We start from the raw sequence: 23,422 nt of genomic DNA, 5'->3' as shown, positions 1-23,422 counted from the left end.
TCATTTCAGTCAGTTTTTAGTTGTACTATTAAGGTAGAGAGTAATGAGTGATGGATAATTCAAGTTATAAATGAATTACTTGATTAAGTATTTGCTAAGCATCATGCGTAAAGGTCAAAAAATACTTCTACTTGGCATCAAAATATATATATTATCTTACAGAAATAAACTTCCCATAAAATAGTGAAGACAATTTAGGAGAAGCAAATAATCTGATTTCTCCATCCTGTCTCACATGTGAGATATTTTATGACATTGGCATCATATTCTTTACAGGTGATACAAATACTGTTTCTCCAAACTTTTTGCACAAGGAGAAGAATGTAATTAAATATTAAGAATTCAAAGACTATCTGTGAGACTCTAGAGAAAGTAAACAAAATGCATGTTAAATTCTGTTAGATTGGAAAATGAGAATTACTAGGTATAATTAATAATAAAATTTGTGGGTGAAAGAAGGCCTAATTAAATGGAAAGATACACCATGTCCATGAGTTGGAAAACTCAGTATTGTGAAGATATCAGTTCTCCCCAAAATAATCAATAGAGGCAATGCAATTTCCATCAGAATCCCAACTAGAAGAGCAAAAGCCTAAGAATTACCAACATATTCCTAAAACAACAACAAACTTGGGAATTGGTCCTGTCAGATATCAAAAATTAGTTTAAAAGAAGACATATAAGTAAGTAAAGAAAGAAAGAAAAAAAGAAAAGAAAAGAAAAGAAAGAAAAAGAATACATACAAATGGCCAAAAGGTACCTGAAAATGTGTTCAGCATCTCTAATCATCAGGGAAATACAAATCAAAATCACCATGAGGTACCACCTCACATTTGTTAGAATGGCTATTAACCAAAAAGATAAAAGATAAGTGTTGTGAAGGATGTGGAAAAAAGGGAACCCTTGTGCACTGTTGGTAGGAATGTAAATTGATACAACGTCTATGAAAAACACAAAATTAAAACCAGAACAAGTATATGATACAACAATCCCACTTCTGACTATATCCAAAGGAAAACAGGATATTAAAAAGGTATCTGCACCCCCATGTTCACTGCATTTTTAACAATAGCCAAGATATGAAAACAACCTAAGTGTCTGTCAGCAGATGAATAGGAAAAGGAGATGTGGTATATATAAGCAATAAAAGTATTCAACCATGAGAAAGAAGGAAGTCCTGCCATTTGCAATAACATGGATAGATATTGAAGGCATCATGATAAGTGAAATAAGCCAGACAGAAAAATAAATACTACATGGTATCACAGATATGTAGAATCTTAAAAAAAAAAAAAAGTCAAACTCTTAGAAACAGAGTGAAAAAGTGGTTGCCAGGGCCTGAGGGGTGGGGGAAATAGGGAGAAGTTGGTAAGAAGAGGTGCATACTTTTAGCTATTTGATGGCTAAGGCCTGAGGATCTAATTTAAAATGTGGTGACTGTAGTTGATAAAACTGTATTATGTACTTGAAATTTGCCAAGAGAGTAGAACTTAAATGTTTGTACCAACCATCAACAACAACAACAACAACAAAACAGATAAATATGGAAATCCTTTCACGATGTATGCTTTATCAAATCATCACCAGGTACACTTGAAATATTTTAGCATTTTATTTCTAAATTATACCTCAACAAAACTTAATTTTTAATTAGTTTAAAACTGTAGTAATTAAGACAGTGTGGTATTGGCACAATCATAAAGAGATTGACCATAAGAACAGAACATAGAACAGAGTTCATAAACGGATGATGACAGATAATACACAGAGGTACACATATATGGGAATGTGACTTATGACAAAATTGTCATTTCAGATCAGTGACAAGAGGATAAAAAACTCAGTAAATAGTGCTGGGACAATTAGGTGACCATGTACACAAAAAATGTACAGATATCTCACTGGTGTACGTATACCACACTATACATTAAAAGCAGTTTCATGTGGACTAAAGACTTAAATATTGAAAAGCCAACCTTTACAGTTTTTCAAACAATTTTTAAAGGAGATATCCTTGACTTTGGGGTAGGGATAGATTTGTTAAACAAGTCACAAATAGTGCTGATCTTAAAAGAAAAGATTGATAAATTTGACTACATTAAAATTAAGAATATAGTCTGTGACCCAGTGATTCCACTCTTAGATGAGCTCTTACCCATATACCAAGAGACATGCACAAAAATGTTCATAGGAACATTGTTTGAAATAGCAGAAAACAAAACAGCTAATATGCCAACCAGCATTAGAATGGATAAATAAATTGTGGTATCTTTCTATATTAGAATATTTTTTAGTAGAGAAAATGAATTGTAGCTACAAGGAACAATGTAGATGAATTTTTTTTTAATTTTTTTTTTTAAAGATTTTATTTATTTATTCATGAGAGACAGAGAGAGAGAGAGAGAGGCAGAGGGAGAAGCAGGCTCCCAAGGAGCAGAGAGCCCGATGCGGGACTCGATCCCAGGACCCTAGGATCATGACCTGAGCCGAAGGCAGATGCTTAACCATCTGAGCCACCCAGGTGCCCAATGTAGATGAATCTTAAAGAAGATACTTTTGCACAAAAATAAAAGGACAATCCAATTACAATATGGTTCCATTAGTATAAAATTTAAAGCATGTAATATATTATTTAGAAATATAATTTCTAATTATATGTAATTTAGGAATACAACATATATGGTAAAACTATAAAGAAAAGCAAGGCAATGTATACATATATTAAATCATCACATTGTACACTACAATTTTATTTCTCAATTACACCTCAATAAAACTAGGAAAAAAGGAAATCAAGGAAATAATAAAGAAAATTACCTCAGAGGAACAGAGAGGAAGGGCAGGTGAACATAGAGATCTTCAATGGTAATGGTAATACTCGATTTCTTAAACTAGATACATGAGTATTCATTGTGTCATTGACCTTCAGGTCTTAGGGTACTGCTATTAGATTTTTTTTTTTTTTTTTTTTTGCAGGGCTTATTTTTCTCTTCAAACTCATTTCAAAGGATATTTTTCTCTGAAATTCTAACTTAAAATCTAGCATCAAAAATGCAATCTTGTAACAAGTACTCTGTAGTTTGTTTAAGCAAATTGACAAGATAGGAGATGATTCACCTTTACTGGAAGACATTCTTATTTTAAAAGGTATTTTATAGGGCGCCTGGGTGGCTCAGTTGGTTAAGCGACTGCCTTCGGCTCAAGTCATGATCCTGGAGTCCCAGGATCGAGTCCCGCATCGGGCTCCCTGCTTGGCAGGGAGTCTGCTTCTCCCTCTGACCCTCCTCCCTCTCATGCTCTCTGTCTCTCATTCTCTCTGTCTCAAATAAATAAATAAATAAATCTTTAAAAAAAAATAAATAAAATAAAAGGTATTTTATACTAGCTATAATAGTTTATAATAATAGCAATAATTAAAAGCAACCTAAATGTTTACCATTTGGATATTGATTAATTTAATTATGTATAACTATTTGGACTACTGCTCAGCTACAACATAAAAACAGTAGATCTGTAATAAGTGCCCATATGGAAAACTTCTATTATATATTGCTAGGTAGGCAAAATGGAAGTTACATAAAGTAGATCTAATATGATTCTATTTTTGACCTAAAATTACACATCTGTATTATAACATACTAAAAATTTAGAAGCATATTTGCAGTAAATCCTAAATAATAGTTACTTCTGGTGTATGGATTAGGCACACACACACACACACGCATTGTTAAATTATATAAAACATAAGCATATATTTTATAAATTAAAAAAAGATTCTTTTTGTAGGAAGGACATCATTGAGCACCTTTATGAGAAGAATAAAACATAATAAATTTGACCTAAATAAAGCCACGTCTTTTGTTACTTTGCTGCCCTTACTTTGCTGCTATATTTATAGAGAACAAACGAATTTAATTAACAGATGAAGGTCTCTAGAAACCCTAAAGTTAGGTAATTTCTTGGTACCCTATGACTGCTGATAAAACTACAAAAACTATTTTAGGAAGTTTTTTTTTTCATTAGTACTTTCTGTGCTGTTTATTAACTTAGGAATTAAGTTTTAAGGTTTTTTGAAATTTAATTTTAACATACACCAATTAATCACTTACAGAAGAGCCAGGTACCCTCAGGCTATGAATATTTTCCTTTTTCATTTGAATAATCATATTTCTGGGGAGAAAAAGGCATGGATGTTTTTTTCTGCTTTCAAATACACCTGGGCTAGGGTGCTTAATATTTTTTAATTCAGTATTTCATAAGTACATAAAAATGGATCCTGTCTTTATTCCAGCACATGCTGTTGTTTAACATTATATAGAGGCTCTTCTCAGTTATAAATGGGCTCACATGTGATATTTTTATTTTAATGGGTTATTTATTACTAACTTGGGATTTGTTAGTATTTATATTCTTGTTGCAACAATGTTACTTGTGGGGATTTAACGTGACATTCTGAACATTTTTTACAAAAGCGTAGAGTTTCAAGGCAGAGAGGCCAAACATCTGTGTTGGTATTTTAAGAAAGAAACCTCAACTAAGTGAACTAATTTTTAGCTAGTGATTCAAAAACTTTAGTAATTTTTGCTTTTCGTGATTTTGAAGTTATTCTGTCCTTCCCTGTCCTCAAGGGAAAATAAAGTGGAACATGAGTACTATAGGGGACTATTTTATTTATTAGGTTCTTTCAATGCCAAGGAAATTTTTTAAAGGACTGGTTTATAGAGGTTATAGATTATTCCTATGTATCATTTCATTTCAAATAACATCATATTTTGGGTGTTTTTATAACTGAGATTATTATAAATCTCTCCAAAAATATTATGGCCTTAACTTTTCATTTTTAGCAGAGACATGATTAAAACTTCAGCAGATACATGATGGCAAGATTGTAGCTAAAATTTTTAAAAGATTTTTATTTATTTATTTGTCAGAAAGAGAGAGAGAGAGCACAAGAAGGGGGGACAGCAGGCAGAGGGAGAAGCAGGCTCCCCAATGAGCATGGAGCCCAGTGCAGGACTCAATTCCAGGACCCTGGGATCATGACCTGAGCCAAAGGCAGACACTTAACCCACTGAGCCACCCAGTGGCTCACCCATGAGCCGTCCCATTGCTAAAATTTTTTAACAATAAATTATGATTTAAAAACCCAATGAAGGGTGTTATGCACACACAATGAATCATGGAACACTACATCTAAAACTAATGATGTAATGTATGGGGATTAACATAACAATAAAAAAATTAAAAAAAAAAACCCAACTCAGTGAAGTCCTCCATTTTTAGCATCATAAACAACCGCGTGCTAGAGGAACCCTCTCACTAATGTAGTAGAAATAGATCTTAGAAAATTTGTAAAAAGAAAAAAATTTTAAAAAGAAAAATACCCATGTGATTTTGATACATTGTTTCTTCTAAGAAGAAAAGGAAATTTCTAACAAGCCCTTCTTTATTCTCAAGAAAAGGACAAATAGGGAAAACCAAATTCTGAGCAGTTAGCAGTTGGGAAAACCAAATTTGTGAGCACAATTAAGCATTGGCCTCCATAGGAGAGCTGTTTAAACCTGAAAGTTTTGCATTAGTCTGGGACATTAGAAGAGAAATAAAATAATCCCTATTCAATAGTAACATGCCCCTCACCCTTGCCTCTAAAAGAATCAATTGTAAATCCTTTCTGGAAGAATGCAGCCCCAAATTAGGTAGTCAGGATTCCCACAGATTAAATTCAATAAAATATGAACTCATTATTTAAAAATGATTGAATACCAAGGAAGTGAGCCAGTATGAATTAATGTCAACAGATACAATCAACAACAGATTTGTACTCTCCAAGACTATATTTTGGGATTATCCAACTTGAATATATAATTAAAATATTTAAATAAAAGATGGAGTACAAAATAAGCCAATAACCAGAAACTAACAAAAATGGACAGCTGAGTTTATATAATCACTTAAAATAAAAATTCAGAGGATGTGGAAAACTCAATATTGTTAAGATGTCTGTTCTCAGCAAATTGATCTATAAGTTGAATGCAATCCCAATCAAAATTGCAGCAGACTTTTCTATAGAGATTGACAGGTGGACTCTGCAATTTATGTGGAAATGCAGAGGACTTAGAATGGCCAAAAAATCTTGAAAAAGAACAAAATTGGATGACTTACACTACCTGATTTCAAGACTTGTTATCAACCCACAATAATCAATACACTGTGGTACTGACATAAGCACCAACAAATAAATCAGTGGAAAGAGCACCCAGAAATAGACCCACATTTATGGGATTTTTGACAAAAGCACCAAAGTAACCCAATAGGGAAAGGGAAAATTTTTGCACAAATAGTAGTGGAATAACTGAATATCCATATGGAAAAAAATGAATCTCAACCTTTATGTCACGTCAAACACAAGGATAACTTTGAGTTGTAGAGTATAGATCTAAACATAAAATTTTAGGAGAAAACACTGAATAGTTTCATGACTTAGGAATAGGCAACAGTTTCTTAGATCACAGAAAGTGATCACCAAAAAAGGAAAAAAAAATATCATTATACTTTATCAAAATTAAAACTTATGCTCATCAAAAGACCCCATTATGAAAATGAATAGGCAAAACTGGGAAAAAATATTCCCCAAATACATATATATAGCAAAGAACTGGTATCATGTTTATATAAAGAACTACAACTTAAGAAGCTGAACAAATCAATTTTAAAAAATGGAAAATTTAAACAGATACTTCACAAAATAATATGTGACTGGTCAATAGCCATATGAAAAAGGTCTCAATATCATTAGTCATCAGAGAAATGCAAATTAAAATCACTGTGAGAGACTACTATATAACCCACCCATATGCTAAGATTAGACTGACAATGCCAAATATTGGCAATGTTGTAAAGTAACTGGAAGTCTTATACTTTATTGTTGAGAATGTAAACTGGTACAGTCACTTCAGAATGAGAGTCTGAGAGAGTCTTTTAAAACTAAGCGTATACATAATAAAATAAAATTAAAAAAAAAACTAAGCATATACCTATCCTATGATCCAACAATTTCATAATAATTGATGTCTGCTATTTACTTTGAAATGTACTAAAATAATATGGATTAATGGATAGACAGATGGATAGATAAATAATAAAGCAAGCCTAGTAAACTGTTCATGATACACTGTAAGGGGAAATGTACAGGTGTTCAGTGTAAAATTCTTTCAACTTTGATATATGTTTGAAATTTATTGGTATTAAGTAAGTAAACAAAGAAATACGTAATTACAAAAAACTCAGTGGATAGGTTAAACATCAGTCTAGACACAGTGAAAGAATTCTAGTGAACTGGAATATACACGTGAAGCAATTACACATAGTGGAGCAGAGAGAAACAGGAAGATAGAATATGTGGAAGAGAAGATACAAGGAGGGGAGAGTGAAGTGGTCTAATACAAATACTGTTCAAAGTGCTAGTCTGTGACAAGATAAGGAACTTGTGCTGGGATGCAAATCAGTGACTTTGTTTTCATTGAGAAAGTCTTACTATGAAAAAAAATAAAGTAAGCTACTAAACATTGGGCTTAGTGTGACTTCAGCTCACGGTGGTCAGTATCTCAGAAAGTAACCAAAGATCCTGCCTTATTAAAGAGGAGAGGCTTCAAAGTCTAAGCCTCAGATTTTGTCAAGGCTGAGAATTTCAGACACCAAGAAAATGTTTTCATAAAAATTCATTGGTTGCTGGGTAGATTCTTATATCGGGCTCTTAGGCTGAGCACTCAGAATATAGGAAACCACAGAGGAGTTTAAAAGTATGAGAAAAAAGGCTTCTATTCTGCAACCCCAAACTTCCACATCAGATTGACTTAATCTAAATTTTTTTTCTGAGGTGGTTGGTATCTTTATTGCTTTGGAGGTGGAGGGCAGGTGCTCAGGAGCTCTTGGGGTGGTTCCGGTTCTTCACCATTGTAGGCTTCTGGCTGTGCAGGATGGTGCTGGCTCTGTGAATGGCATCCATGCACAGATCTGGGCAGTACTTGTTCTTGAAGATCACGTGCATGATGCTGCTGAGGGTGACCCAGGCATTCTTGTTAATGGTGGCTTGCACACAGGAGGTGGCGGGTTTTCGCCGGTATCTCTACCACATGACCACCACTACGCCTTTGCCCTTGGCCACGGGCCCACAGTCTTGTGGTGAATCAGCCTGTTGTAGCGGAAGGAGTTGTGAGCCTTCAGGTTATTGGGCTCGGTGCTGTATGTCTGCTTGTTCCTCTTGATCCAGAAGCTGGAGCAGTTCCCCACAACCATACATTCTGGTTGGGTGGGCGGACACGGTGCAGCTCCACTCACTAGCATGGCTGGAGGTAGAAAGAGCAATCTACATATTTTTAAGGACACTCATGCACTGTTTGTATGTATGAAGTAGCAAATTTGGGGATTTTGTTAAGTGCTGTAGTCTGAATATGTTCTCCCAGATTCGTATGTTGGAGACTTAACCCCTAAGGTGATGATATTAGGAGATGGGGATTTGGGGAGGTGATAAGATCATTAAGATGGAGCCCTCATGAATGAGATTAATACCCTTATAAAAGAGAGTCAACAGAGCTCCCTTTGTCCCTTCCACCATGAAAGGATATAAAAAGTCTACAACCTGGAAGAGGGCCCTCAGCTGACCATGCCGGCATCCTGATCTTGAACTTCCAACCTCCTGAACATGAGAACTAAATTTCCATTGTATAAACCACTCAGTCTGTGGTATTTTGTTAGAGCAACCCAAAACAGACTAATACATTAAGAGTATATTAATCAGTAGAATACATTTTACTTACCAAGGTAAGTTTTTTACTTCCTTCCTCTCTTCTCTTCCTTCATTTACTGATTTCTACTCTATACTAGTCTCTATACTAGATATGGAGATACACTTCATACTGAAGTGATTAAGATATCCTCGTTCTTAAGGAGTTCACAATCCAGAAGGAAAATCTCTCAGGTAAATATATATAGTATAGTGGGATATGCACTGATAGAGATTTGTGTAAAACTCTGAATGCTATTAAAGGATTACTGGATTTTGAGTGGGAAGGACATGGTCACAGAAGGCGTTTGTCAGACAAGAATTGAAAGGGAAAGTATTCCAGATAGAGGAAGTTGTTAGTAGGAAAACAAATATAGAAAGGGCCTGCCTGTGTTTTTGAAAACTGAAAAATATTTCTGTGTTGCCAAATGTAGGGTAGAAAGATGGTGGGAGATGAGAGAAGTAGGTAGAGTAATTTCTGGTTAAAGTGAACAGATTGAATATGGACATTTAACCTCAGCCACTACCCAAAACTCCAGTAAAACAAAAGTAAAGGATTTTTTTAAATGTAGAAACCCGCAGGCAAAGCAGGAGAGGAGACAAGAGCAATGACATTTTGGATACTGGAACGCTGCTGTTGAATGACTTTATTTAGCAGACTCCAGACCGCCTTTCCTACCTGATGGTTGTAAAAGCGTTGAAGCAGCCCAATTTGCAGAACTGCAAAGGCTTAGGGATTGGGGACATCAAGTAACCTCTGAAAACAGGAGGTTTAGGTGGGGCTAAAACATTAAAAAGAGGATTGGTTGAAAGTCCCCTTAAGATGCAGGTGGATTGGGGCGCCTGGCTGGCTCAGTCGTTAAGCGTCTGCCTTTGGCTCAGGTCATGATCCCGGGATCCTGGGATCGAGCCCTGCATCAGGCTCCCTGTTTGGCAGGGAGTCTGCTTCTCCCTCACCCACTGCCCCTGTTTGTGCTCCCTCCCTCGCTGTGTCTCTCTCTGTCAAATAAATAAATAAAATCTTAAAAAAAAAAAAAAAGATGCAGTTGGATTGCCCGCCTAGATAATTTTTCAATTCTGTGTAAACAACCAGCTGCTCCTCCTTTACCCTCGTAGAAGATTAGAGGTTTGTTTGTTTGTTTGTGTATTTATTTTTAAGAGAGAGGACATCACTACCCTGGGAGACACTAGGTCTGGCTGAGGGAAATTCTGGTTTTCTGCAAACAAGAGAGTTAAGTGAATGCCAAATATTGAGAATACCAGTAGACTTTCTGCCTTCAGCTCCCAGAACTCTGGTAACTTGTTCTCAAGTCAGGAAATTGGAAAGCAGTTCTTTGAGAAATGTGAACAGCCAGAGAAAAAGATTTTACTAAAGATACTGAGATTAGGAGTTTCTCATCCAAATAGCTCAACCAGATCATGCTAAAATGGAGCTTACAGTCAGCAGACTTCACCATGTACACATTCTTTTTATTTTGTCATTCTTTGCTTTACTTTGTGTTGAGTATGACCTAAGCAGAAGGACCCCTAAAACAAAGTCAGTACCTACCATTGTTCCCCAACTCTGCTTTCATTCCCCACTCTCCCTTGTGAGAGAACCATCTAGTCATCATCCATAATTGTCCTGTCCTTCTTCTTGGGTACATGTATCACTCTGATGGCCTCCGACAACCTCAGCTTTCTTCTGGCTCTGAAACTGGGTTAGCCACAGTCACTACTACCCTCTAGAAATAGGCCCAAAGAAATTAGTTTTTCCAAATCACAGAGCTCATAAATCAAAGAGGTGAGTTCTGAATCTAGTTTTTGTTTTTTGTTTTTATTCACTCTATGCCTTTAACTCACCGATGCTGTGTTCTTCAAAACACAATAGGTGGCAATTAGGTGCTCTACAGCTAAATTTAAATTTAGATCAGAAGCCTGTATTCTGGAAACTTGTGGATCTTTTTTTTTTTTCCTTCCATTTTTTAAAATAACAGTTGCTATAGACAAACTCAACCTGGGCGCCTGGGTGGCTCAGTTGGTTAAGCAGCTGCCTTCGGCTCGGGTCATGATCCCAGGGTCTGGGGATCGAGTCCCACGTCGGGCTCCCTGCTCGGCGGGGAGCCTGCTTCTCCCTCTCCCTCTGCCTGCCTCTCTACCTACTTGTGCTCTCTATCTCTCTGTCAAATGATTAAATAATAAAAGTAGTGTTGTACTAGAACACAAGTAGACTAATAAACCGTTAAATAGAGTACATAGAGACTTAATTGGTGTTTATGGGAACTTAATGGGTATCACAAATCAGTGGAGAAAGGAGAACTTATTTAATAAACAGTATTGGGAGAAGTGGATCACTATGTGAAGAGAAAGCATTCCTAGATAGTGACACTTATAAAGATATTCTTCAGATAGCTTAAACATCTATAAGTAATGATAGAACTCCAAAGTTAATAGAAATGAAGATGAATATCTTTGTGACCTAAGGGCAGGGAAGAAATTCTTAAAATTTAAAATTTAAAACATCGATGCAGTAATACAAAGTAAATGTAAATGTAAATACAGGCAATAGAAAACCAGATGGATTTCTTAAGTTATTAAAACATTTTTTAGGGGCGCCTGGGTGGCTCAGTCATTAAGCATCTGCCTTCGGCTCAGGTCATGATCCCAGGGTCCTGGGATTTAGCCCTGTGTCGAAGGTTTATTTATTTTAGAGACAGCACTCATGCATGAGTTGGGGGAGAGACAGAGGGAGAGAATCTCAAGCAGACTCCATGCTGAGTGTGGAGCTCAGTCCACAACCCATGAGATCATGACCTGAGCCAAAATCACAAGTTAGATGCTTAACCAACTGAGCCATCCAGGTGCCCCTAAAACCTTTTAATCAATGAAGGACAGCATGAATGAAGTTAATATACAGATAATAGACCAGAATTCTTACTTGTTTTACTATCTAAAATTAACAAGGAAATAATATCTGGAATACACAAAAAATTTCTCTAAATCACCAAGAGTTAAACAGCAACTCCAGTGAAAATTGAAAAATGTGGGTCACCTGGGTGGCTCAGTTGGTTGGGTGCCTGCCTTCATCTCAGGTCATGATCCCAGGTCCTGGGATTGAGCCCCACATTGGGCTCCCCGCTGAACTTCTCCCTCTCCCTCTGCCTTTCCCTGCCCCTCATGCTTTCTCTCATGTGCACTTTCTGTCTGTCTGTCTCTCTCTCTCAAATAAATAAAATCTTAAAAAAAAAAATGAAAAAAGATATGAATAGGCTCTTTATAAAAGAGAGAACTCGAAAAGCTATAAGGATATATAAATTAAAATAATAGCTTTATCTTCTTAAGACTGGCAAAAATTAGAAAGTAGAATAATGCAAAGTGTTGGTAAGGATGTGGCAATATAGGAATCCTCATTCCTCATGCATTGCTGGTGAAGAACAGAGATAGGTGTAGTTATTTTGGAGAGCAATCAGGTGGTACTTAGTCAAAAGGAGACTATGTACATACCCTCTAACACAGCAAAGTCCTGGATAGATGATTGAGGGAGAGGGGGGAGGAGAGGGATATTAAAAGAATTATTAGTAATCCTTTGTGATAAAGTACAATGTTTAGATTTGCCCTTGTCTAATATGTGAATTAAAATAAGGATTTATTATATATCTGTAATTAATTGATGCTTGTAGATTCTTTAGTCCATATATTTACTTATTTTTGAAGAGAGGAAGAGTAAGGACAAATTTGGAGGCCCTGCTAATCTGTCACTGCCTTTAAACCTTCAACTTTGATGATGCAGTTGACTTGCAGAAAAAGCTAAGTTCCATTTACAGAGCTGCACATACACTAGCTCAGAATGCAGAGAAGCTGAAAGGAAATCCAGCAAGAGCTTGGAGGAGCGGCAGACTTGACTGACAAGATAAGCCAGAAGATTGGTGACACTATGCTGACCTCTAAACACAAACATGGGTGCTGTTCCACTCCCACTTTTCAAGTCTCTGGCAACGCTAACTCAGAACCATCTAGAGAAAGGGATTCTAGAACACATGATTCCAGTGTAGTTAAATTGACTGTTCTTCCCAGTCAGTACCCTAATTTAACATGAGATCCTTTGAGGCTATGAACTCCAGTTGTATTGTAATTCACCTACAGGATTACACTTTGTTATGATATTTAGACATCTCAACCCTGCAGCTACAGGATCTTACTTATTTTTAAGAACAATCAGAGAAACTGGTTCCTTACCTGACCTTATGATAGAAATTTAACAACCTGAGCTTATTACAACCTTTCTCCAAATTCTCTAGTACATTTTGAAACAACGGACTAGCCTCATTGTTCCCCTTATATGAATTAAAATATTTATGGCAACAATTACTTGGTTATCTATAGGCACTTGATTATAGTTGTCTATTGGTGATAATTTAATTGTTTTGCCATTGAGTGTCATGGACTACCAGTTTCTCATTAATTACTGACAAAAGACTAATAATGCTTTTTGTCTTTAATAACTATTTTTATTAATACTTTTAGAAGAGTTTTAGTTTCACAGCAAAATTGAGGGGAAAGTATAGAGATTTCTCATATACCCTTTACCCCACATATACATAGCTTCCCCCATTATCAGCATTCCCCACCTGAGTGGTACATTTGTTACAATTAATGAACCTATATTGACACATCATAATCATCTGAAGTCCATAGTTTACATTGTTTCACTCTTGGTGTTTAGACAACCGTATGATGAGATATATCCATTACTGTGGTATTATATGGAGTATTTTTACTACACTAAAAATCCTCTGTGCTCTGCTTATTCATCCCCCCTTCCAATTATTAATGCTTTTGAATTTCATCGGATCTAAAAACCAATTCCAGATTTCCATCCTTAAGTTGCGTTACTTCTGAAACAATTATTGGTACAGATCAGGAAAATCCTTAAGTAGCACTCTTCATTTTCTGCAAGTTTGTTGTATTATACTTCTCTCAGTTACATCTGTCTAAATGTGTAGAAAAGACCAACAATAATTTCCAAATATTCTGGGCAGTAAAATAATTGCTTTTACAAAAGGAATTTAAAATACTGTCTTAGCTAGTTATATCAGATTGCATTGTTTACTGTAATGTCTAAGGGATATTTAATGGAGATTTAACAGACTGCTGACAGTCATGGATTTGATGTTCTTTGTGTTGACCATTTGAGAACAATTTATGATAAATAGTAATTTGTATTTTTGGTGAGGCAGAAATTTGAGCTGTGCATGTAATGCTATTACGTGTTAGTCAAACAGTAGCTAGTATGTAAACCTTGCTAATCATGATTCATTCTGCATCTGAACTTGACCTTGTTTTCAAGTAGTCATTGTGTGACTCATGAAATTCTGTTTGTGAAATATATAATATTTATGATATATATATTGTTTAAAGAATAGTAATAAAATAAATACACATGTACCCAACACCCAGTTCAATATATAAGATTAACACTGAAGTCCTTGGGAGCTCCACCTCAACTTTTCCCGCTCTTAGCACCATTCTCCTAAATGTGATATTATTCATCCCTTTGCTTTTCTTCATGGTTTTACCCAACATGTGTACTTTTAAAATATAATTCAGTTGAGTTTTGCCTGTTTTGACCTTCGTATAATTGCAATCATCCTGTTTTTTTCATCGATACAATCAGTATTTGTTGAGCAGCTGCTCATAAAGCTCATCCATCTTGACATATAAAACTACGGTTTGTTTACATTCATTGCTGTATGAGTCCATGCTACTGTTGAAGGCTATTTAATTCTGGTAATGAAAGCAGTGTTGTAACTGAAAACACTGTTGTTGACCATTCTTATCCACTGATGCACTTGTACAGGAATTTCTCTTGAATAAACACATAGAAATGGAATTGCTGAGTCAAGAATGTGTACAACTTCAACTTTACTAGATTATGACAAATTGTTTTCTAAAATATCTTTACAAACTTACACCCTTACAACAGTGTATGAGAGTTACTGTGACTTTATTAATTTTAAATTCTACCGGTCTGGTGATTGTGAAAGGGTATATCACTGTAGTTATAATTTGCATTTCCTTAATAACTAATAAAATGGAACAGTTTTTCATGTTTATTAGCTTTGTATATTTTCTATGTAAGGAAATGCCTATTTGCTTCTTTTGCCCTTTTCTTCTTTTGCATTATCTTTTTCTCATTGATTTATGAATCTGAATTTATGAATCTGAATGCCAAGCTTTTCATGTTGCAGGTATTGCTTCCTAGTTTGTGGTTTTCTTTTGGTTTTCTTTCTGATAATTTTTGGTGAATGTAAGTTTTTTATTTTAATATAATCAGTTTCATTAATTGTTTCCTTTATGGTTTGTACTTTTTTATGTCTTGTGCAAGAAAACCTTTCCTACTGTGAGGTCATAAAGATATTCTTATATCCTCATAAAAAATTTAATAATTTTACCTTTCATATTTAAGTCCTTAATCTATCTAAAATTGATTTTTTTGTGTGAACCTGTATGAAGTAGAGATCCAGTTTATTTTTTTCCAAATGTATAATCAATTACCTGCAGAACTATTTATATAATAGTATATCCTTTTTCCAATGATTTGGTGTGACCCCCTTTTCATACATCACATTTCTATAAATATTGGGTCTGTTCAGAATTTCTGATTTGTAAATCTGTTTGCCTGTTTTCACAAAAGCATTTTAAAGTCTTTTTTAAAAAAATATTTTATTTATTTTGAGAGAGAGAACACATGAGAGAGAGAGCATGAGCAGGGGGAGGGGCAAAGGGAGAAACAGACTCCCCACTGAGCAGGGAGCCCTATTGGGACTCATTCCCAGGACCCCCGGATCATGACCTGAGCCAAAGGCAGACATTTAACAGACTGAGCCACCCACGTGCCCAAAAGCATCATATAGCCTTAAAGTTTTATAGTGAAAATGAATTTAAAATCTGTGAGACAAGTCCCCATGCTTTATCTTCCTAAGGAATATCTTGCCTATTCTTTGCCCTTTGCTTTTCTATATAATTTTAAGAATCACCTTACTGAATTCCATGAGAAACTCTAGTGGGACTTTGATTAAAATTATGTTGAATTTGTAGGCTAATTTAGGGAGGAACTAACATATTCACAAGTCTTTCTCTCCATAAATATAGTATATTTCTTAATGTATATAGGCCTTTACTGTTTTAGTAACTTTTTTGCATTTTATTTTATTGTTAAATGCTTCTTTTAAAAGTTTTAATTTTAATTCCAGTTAGTTAACGTACAGTGTAATATTAGTTTCACTTGTACAATATAGTGATTCAGCAATTCCAACATCACCCAGTGTTCATCACAAGTTCACTCCTTAATCCCTGTCACCTATTAAACCCATCTCCCCACCCACTTCCCTTCTGGTGACCATCAGTTTGTTCTCCATAATTAAGAGTCAGTTTCTTCATTGCTCTCTCTCTGTCTCTGTCTCTGTCTCTCTTTCCCCTGTGCTCATTTGTTTTGGTTCTTAAATTCCACATAAGAGTGAAATCATATGGTGCTTGTCTTTCTCGGACTTACTTCACTTAGCATTATACTCTCTAGCTCCATCCATGTTGTTGCAAATGGCAAGATGTCATTCTTTTTTAATAGCTGAATAATATTCCATTGTATAAATATACCATATTTTCTTTATCCATTCATCTATGAATGGACACAGGCTGCTTCCATTGTAAATAATGCTGATATAAGCATAGAGGTGCATGTATCCCTTTGAATTAGTGTTTTTGCATCCTTTGGGTAAATACCCAGGAGTGCAATTGTTAAATCATAGAGTAATTCTATTTTTAAATTTTTGAGGAAATTCCATAATGTTTTCCAGCGTGGCTGCACCAGTTTGCATTCTCACCAACAGTGCACAAGGGTTCCTTTTTCTCCACATCCTGGTCAACACCTCTTGTTTCTTGTGTATTTGATTTTAGCCATTCTTACAGGTGTGAGGTGATACCTCGTTGTGGTTTTGGTTTACATTTCCCTGATGGAAAGTGATGGTGAACATCTTTTTCATGTCTGTTGGTCATCTATATGTCTTTGGAGAAATGTCTGTTCATGTCTTGTGCCCATTTTTTAATTGAATTATTTGGGCGGGGTGTTGAGTTTTGTGAGTTATTTATATATTTTGGATGGTAACCCTTTATCAGATATATCATTTGCAAATATCTTCTCCTACTCTGTAGTTGGCCTTTCAATTTTGATTGATCTGTTTTAATAACATTTTATTATTTTCTCCATGACAGTCTTTATACATCTTTTGTTAGATCTATTCCTGGTTACACTATCATTTTGTTTTTACTGTTGTTGCTATTGTAAATGGTATCTTTAAAAATTACATATCCTAATTGCTTTTGTCTGATGTATAGAAATATAGTAAGTTTATTAATGTTGCAGACTTCATTGTATATAATAATTTGTCTGCATATTCTTTGTAGTTCTTTATACTGATAATTATATCATCCAGTATCATCCATGTCATCTAGTAGTTCTTTTTACCTTGTTTTCCAAACTTTATTCGGTTCTTTCTTTTTCTTATTGTGTAGCAAGCATTTGTAGTGTAACATTAAATAGAAGTGATAGAACCTTTCTTTTAAAGTTTAATCATTGAACTTTATCTTTGCTAAAGGTTTTTTTTAACAGCATTTAATATTTTATTGTATTTTTAATTTATCGCTATTATTTTTAACATACAGTGTTATATTAGTTTCAGGTGTACAATACAGTGATTCAACACTTACATACAACACCTGGTGCTCATCAAGTTTTGTTAGATGTCATATATCAGGTTAAAAAGTCCTCTTCCAAAACAAACAAAAATACCTAATTAAAGATCATACAGCATGGAAAAAAGTCCTCTTCCTTTCTTGGTTTGTTAAGAGTTTTTCTCATTAATACATGTTGAGTTTCATGAAATACTTTCTCTGCAAATATCAATTGTTTTCATGAAATATTGAATTTGATATGTTAGGAATTTTTCCCATGATTGTTTCCATCATTTGAGATTAGCCTATTATTTCTCATAATGTTTTTGACTGGTATTGGAGCAAGCTTATACTTAGTGTCAGAAAATGAAGTAGAGGGGCACCTAGGTGGCTCAGTCTGTTAAGTATCTGACTTTGGCTCAGTTTATGATCTCAGGGTCCTGGGATCGAGCTCTGCCTCAGCTCCCCACTTAGTAGGGGGTCTGCTTCTCTCTCTTCCTCTGCCCCTACCCTCCCTCTTGCACCCACTCTCTCGCTCTCTCTCAAATAAATAAATAAAATCTTTTTTAAAAAAAGAAAATGAGGTAGAGATTGTTCCTCTGTGTCTCCTATCTGAAAGGGTGAAGGTTAGATTGAAATAGTATGTTCCTTAAAAGTTTGTTAGAACTCAGCAGTAAAGCCATCTAAACCTAGTGTTCTCTTTGTAGGAATACTTTAAATTTCCAATTATAGACTATTCAGATTAGTAATTTTTCCTTGAGTTTATTTGGTAATTTTTTCCTAGGAATTCGTCTGTTGTGGATTTCTTCCTTTTTAAAATTGGTTTTGCCAATTTTATTACTCTAGGAACCCTTTGCTTTTTAAAAAAAATTTTAATTCCAATATAGTTAACATATAGTTATATTAGTTTCAGGTGTACAATATAGTGATTCATCAATTCTATACATTACTCAGTGCTCATCATGATAAATGTACTCTTAATCTCCATCACCTATTTCACCCATCCCCCCACTCACCTCCCCTCTGATATGCTTTATTTTAAACAAGTACCCTCAGTTAAAGTTATTATTTTTTTTCAACAAGAACATTTTTTACTTGAAGTATGTTCAGAATACATGGTTCTAAAAGATATATAAAAAACATTCCAGCCAAGAAAATAGAATACACATTTTCTTCTAGTACACACAAAAGAATCCCTTGGTTAAATCACATAAAAAGAGACATAACAAATATTACAAATTTAAAAAGATTGAAATCTTTTGTTTTCCAACCACAAGCGTACAAAACTAAAGATCAATGATAAAACAAAGCTGGAAAATCTACAACATAAATACTAAATATTTAATATGTAAATATTAAAGAACATACTACTGCATAAGCAATGGGCCAAATAAGAAATCAAGCAGCAAATCAAAATAATCTCAAATGAAGAAGAAAACACAATATTCTAAAACCTGGGATGCAGCAAAAGCAGATGTTAGACTGAAATTCATGCTATAAATTCTTGTATTAAGAATAAAAGTAGGGCACCTGGGTGGCTCAGATGGTTAAGCGTCTGCCTTCAGCTCAGGTCATGGTCCCGGAGTCCTGGGATCGAGTCCCGCATCGGGCTCCCCGCTCTGCGGGAAGTCTCCTTCTCCCTCTGCCTCTCTCTCTCTCTCTCATGAATAAATAAACAAAATCTTTAAAAAAAAAAAAAGAATAAAAGTAAAAATAAACAGCTTAACACTACACCACAAGGAACTAGAAAAAAGAAAGGTGAAATTTAGTAGAGGAAGGAAATAACAAAAATCAGAAATAAATAAAATAGAGACCAGAATGAACAATAACCTAACATTGAAAGTAATGACAATTTTTCCAAGAAACTAAACAAAATTGGTAATGCTTTAACTACATTAACTAAGAAAAAAGAGGAAGAGGACTCAAAAACCAAAGTGAGAAATGGAAGAGTAAATAATACAACAGATAACCACAGAAATACATAGTGTGATAAAAGATTACTATAAATAGGGCACCTGGGTGGCTCAGTCGGTTAAGCGACTGCCTTCGGCTCAGGTCATGATCCCAGGGTCTTGGGATCGAGTCCCACATTGTGCTCCCTGCTCAGCGGGAAGCCTGCTTCTCCCTCTCCCACTCCCCCTGCTTGTGTTCCCTCTCTCGCTGTCTCTCTCTGTCAAATAAATAAACAAAATCTTTAAAAAAAAAAAGATTACTATAAATAATTATATACCAACAAATCAGATAACTTAGGAAAAAAAAAAACAGTTCCTAAAAATGCACAAGTTACCAAGATTGAATCATAAATCTTGAATCTTCTAGGAAATCTTCTTAGACCAATAACTAGAATGAAAAGCAGATTAGGAATCAAAAATCTCATAGCACAGAAAAGCCCAAGACCACATGGTTTCACTGGTAAATTCTACCAAACATTTCAAAGAAATAATGACAATCTTTATTGGAATCTTACAAATAATGGAATAGAGGGAAGACACTCAAAATTATTCCATCAGGCCAGTACTACCCCGATACCACAGCAAGATAAAAACAAGAACAAAAAAGTTTAGTTTGTCTGATAGAAGTATGCTATTCTGGCCTTCATTTGACATCCATTTGCATGATAAATGTTTCTCCACCCCCTCAGTTTCAATCTGCAGGTATCTTAAGGTCTAATATGAGTCTCTTATAGGCAGAATAGATGGGTCTTGTTTTTTAATCCATTCTGACACCCTGTGTCTTTTGATTGGAGCGTTTAGTCCATTTACAGTAAAAGAAATTATTGTTATATATGTATGTATTGTCATTTTATTACTTGTTTTGTTGTTTCTGGAGATTTTCTCTGATCCTGTCTTGCCTTTGTCATTTTTTTTCTCTCTTTTGCACTCAAAGTGTCCCCTTTAATATTTCTTGCAGGGTTGGTTTAATGGTCATGAATTCCTTTAGTTTTTGTTAGTCTGGGAAACTCTTCTCGTTTCTTCTATTCTGAATGATAGCCTTTCTGGATAGAGTATTCTTGGCTGCAGATTTTTCCCACTCAGCACTTTGAATATATCATGCCACTCTTTCTGTGACCCCGAGGGTCCTGAGACCACACTGTCCCAGTGAGGGTTCCACCCTGTTTAGCCACTGGAGTGACATCCCTCAGCAGAGCCAACTTCTAAAAGTTCTGATTTTTGTGATCTGCTGCTCTATCACTTGCCAGTAGCGGCAGATGGAGGCCCCCTCCCTGCTGTCTATCTTCCTGAATATCGCCTTGGATTCTCTTCTCCGCATGTCCTACCTTCCAGAAAGTGGTCACTTTTCAGAGAGTTGCTGCTATTCTTTTCTTCAATCTCCTGTTGAGTTCGTAGGTGTTCAGAATGGTTTGATCCCTATCTAGCTGAATTCCTGGGACCAGACGAAATTTAGGTCTCCTACTCCTCTGCCATCTTGCTCCCAACCAGACCATGTTTTGACTTTATTCCTTTGTTCACCCAGGATTCTTGTTCTGGAATGCCCATTACCCTCTGATTTCCCCCAAATCTGGTGAACATATCATTTAAGCCTCATTAACATAACAATAAAAAATAAATAAAAATAAAAAATAAGCCTCAGCTCAACTTGTATCTTTCATGCCATGCTCAGATAGAAATGGCTGCTATCCTCGTCTCCTTTATACTCTTAACATAGCACTGATAATACTCTTTTGTAACATTTTAAACATATAATACACTGAACTCTTGGTACATAATAAATGGAACATGTTTCAAGTGTCCAACTTGATAACATTTTTAACATGTGTGTACACCTATGAAACCATTACTACACTAAAGATAATGAACTTCACCCCCAAGTTTGTTGGTACCTCTTTGTAACTCTTCTGTCTTCTCTTTTCTAAACCCTACCTCCCACCCATCCTCAGGCAACCACTAATCTTTTTGTCACTATGGATTAGTAAGCATTTTCTAAATTTTATATAAATGGGATCATGGTATGGAATTATGCAGTCTTTTCTTGTCTGCTTTTTTTTTACTCAAATAATCATTTTGAGATTCATCTGCTTTGTATCATGTATCAGTAATTCATTCCTTTTTTATTAGTGAGTAGTACTCCATTACATAGATATACCACATTTTTTAATCCATCCACCTATTGATGAGTACTTAGTTTGTTTCCACTTGGAGGCTTTTACAAATAAAGGTACTCTGAACATTCATGTACAAGTCTTTAATGGACATATACATTCATTTATATTGGGTAAAATCACAGTAGTAGAATGGCTGGATTTTGTAGTTGGTGTATGTTTAACTTTTTAAGAAATGGCCAAGCTGTTTTTCAAGTGTCTACATCATTTTTCATTTCCACCACAAGTGTAGGAGAGGTCCATTGTCTCCATATCCTTTCTAACTCTTAAAATGGTCAATCTTTTTAGTTGTAGTCATCCTAATAGGTGTGTAGTGGTATCTCACGTGGTTTTAATTTGTATTTCCCTAATGACTAATAATACTGACCATCTTTACTTGTTATCTGTTATATCTTCTTTGTCAAGTGTCTATTCAAATTTTTTGTCCATTTTTAATTGAGTTGTTAGTTTTCTTATTGCTGAGTTTGGAAAGATTTTTCTCCATTCTGGATACAAGTCCTTTATCAGATATATGATTTTAAATATTTTCTTTCAGATACTTTTTATTCTCTGAGCAGTGTCTTTTGAAAATCAGAATTTTAGTTTTGGGTTTTTGTTTTTCATGAAGTCCATTTTATCACTTTGTTCTTTATAGATATATATGCTTTCAGTATTCCTAAGAAGTCTTTTCTAAACCCCAGGTGACAAGTTTTTTCCTTTTTTTTTTTTTTCCTAAAAATAGATACAGGTTTTATATTTAGGTCTGTGATTTGTTTTGAGTTTATTGTCTTAAATGGTACAAGATGTGGAATCCAAGTTCAGTTTTTAACAAAGAGATATCAAATTGTAGGATTATTTGTTGAAAACATTATCCTTTTTTATTGAATTGGCTTTGCACTTTTGGGAAAAACCAGTTATTCATATTTGTGTGAGTCTATCTCTGAACTCCCTATTCTGTTGCACTGGTGTATTTTCTACTTTATGTCAATATAACGCTGTTTTTAATCCTTGTAGCTTTATAATGCATCTTGAAATAAGGTATAGTTAGTCCTCCAACTTTGTCTTTTACAGAGTTGTTTGGTTATACTGTCTTTTGCATTTTCCTATGACTTTTAAAATGAGCTTTTCAATTTGTACAAAGAAAGCCTACTCTAATTCTGATTTGAGATTTATTAAATCTTTATATCAACTTAGGGAAATTAATGCCTATATTCTCTTCTAGGATTTTTATGTTTTAAGGTCTCACATTTAGGTCCTTAATCCATTTTTTAAAAAAGATTTTATTTATTTATTGGGGTGCCTGGGTGGCTCAGTCATTAAGCATCTGCCTTTGGCTCAGGTCATGATCCCAGGGTCCTGGGATTGAGCCCCACATTGGGCTCCCTACTCCACAGGAAGCCTACTTCTCCCTCTCCCACTCCCTCTGCTTGTGTTCCCTCTCTCTGTCAAATAAATAAATAAATAAATAAATCTTTAAAAAAAAAGATTTATTTATTTGAGAGGGAGCAAGTGAGCATGAGTGGGGCTTTTTATTAATACTCTGTTTTAGAAAGAATCCTTTGATTCCTACAATGGTGAGTGAGTTTTATCAAGAATGGATGTTGCATTGTCATATGCCTTTTTCTATATTTATTAAGTGGTCATATGTTTTTTTCTAAATTTTTTAACATGATGAATTATATTGGTTTTCTAATGTGGAAACCAATTCTCCATTCTACTTGGTCATGACATATTAACTTTTAAAATATATTGTTGGATTTGATTTGCTAAAATTGTGTTTAGAAGTTTTCTGTTTATGTTTATGAGGGATATTAATTCACAGTTTTCTTTTTATG

General features: G+C 34.9%; 1 protein-coding gene across 3 annotated transcripts in view; it reads left to right on the top strand.

Moving 5' to 3' along the window:
* Nucleotides 1-23,422, top strand: part of SBF2 (SET binding factor 2) — a 472,728-nt gene that overhangs the window by 297,986 nt on the left and 151,320 nt on the right. The window lies entirely within an intron of this gene.

This window comes from Mirounga angustirostris, unplaced genomic scaffold (assembly GCF_029215605.1).
Source record: "Mirounga angustirostris isolate CCGP_5_RB_7025 unplaced genomic scaffold, mMirAng1.0.hap1 SCAF_13, whole genome shotgun sequence".
NCBI classification, from domain to species: Eukaryota; Metazoa; Chordata; class Mammalia; order Carnivora; family Phocidae; genus Mirounga; species Mirounga angustirostris.
Note: the sequence above shows the minus strand (reverse complement) of the source record. Positions and strands in the feature narration are given on the sequence as shown.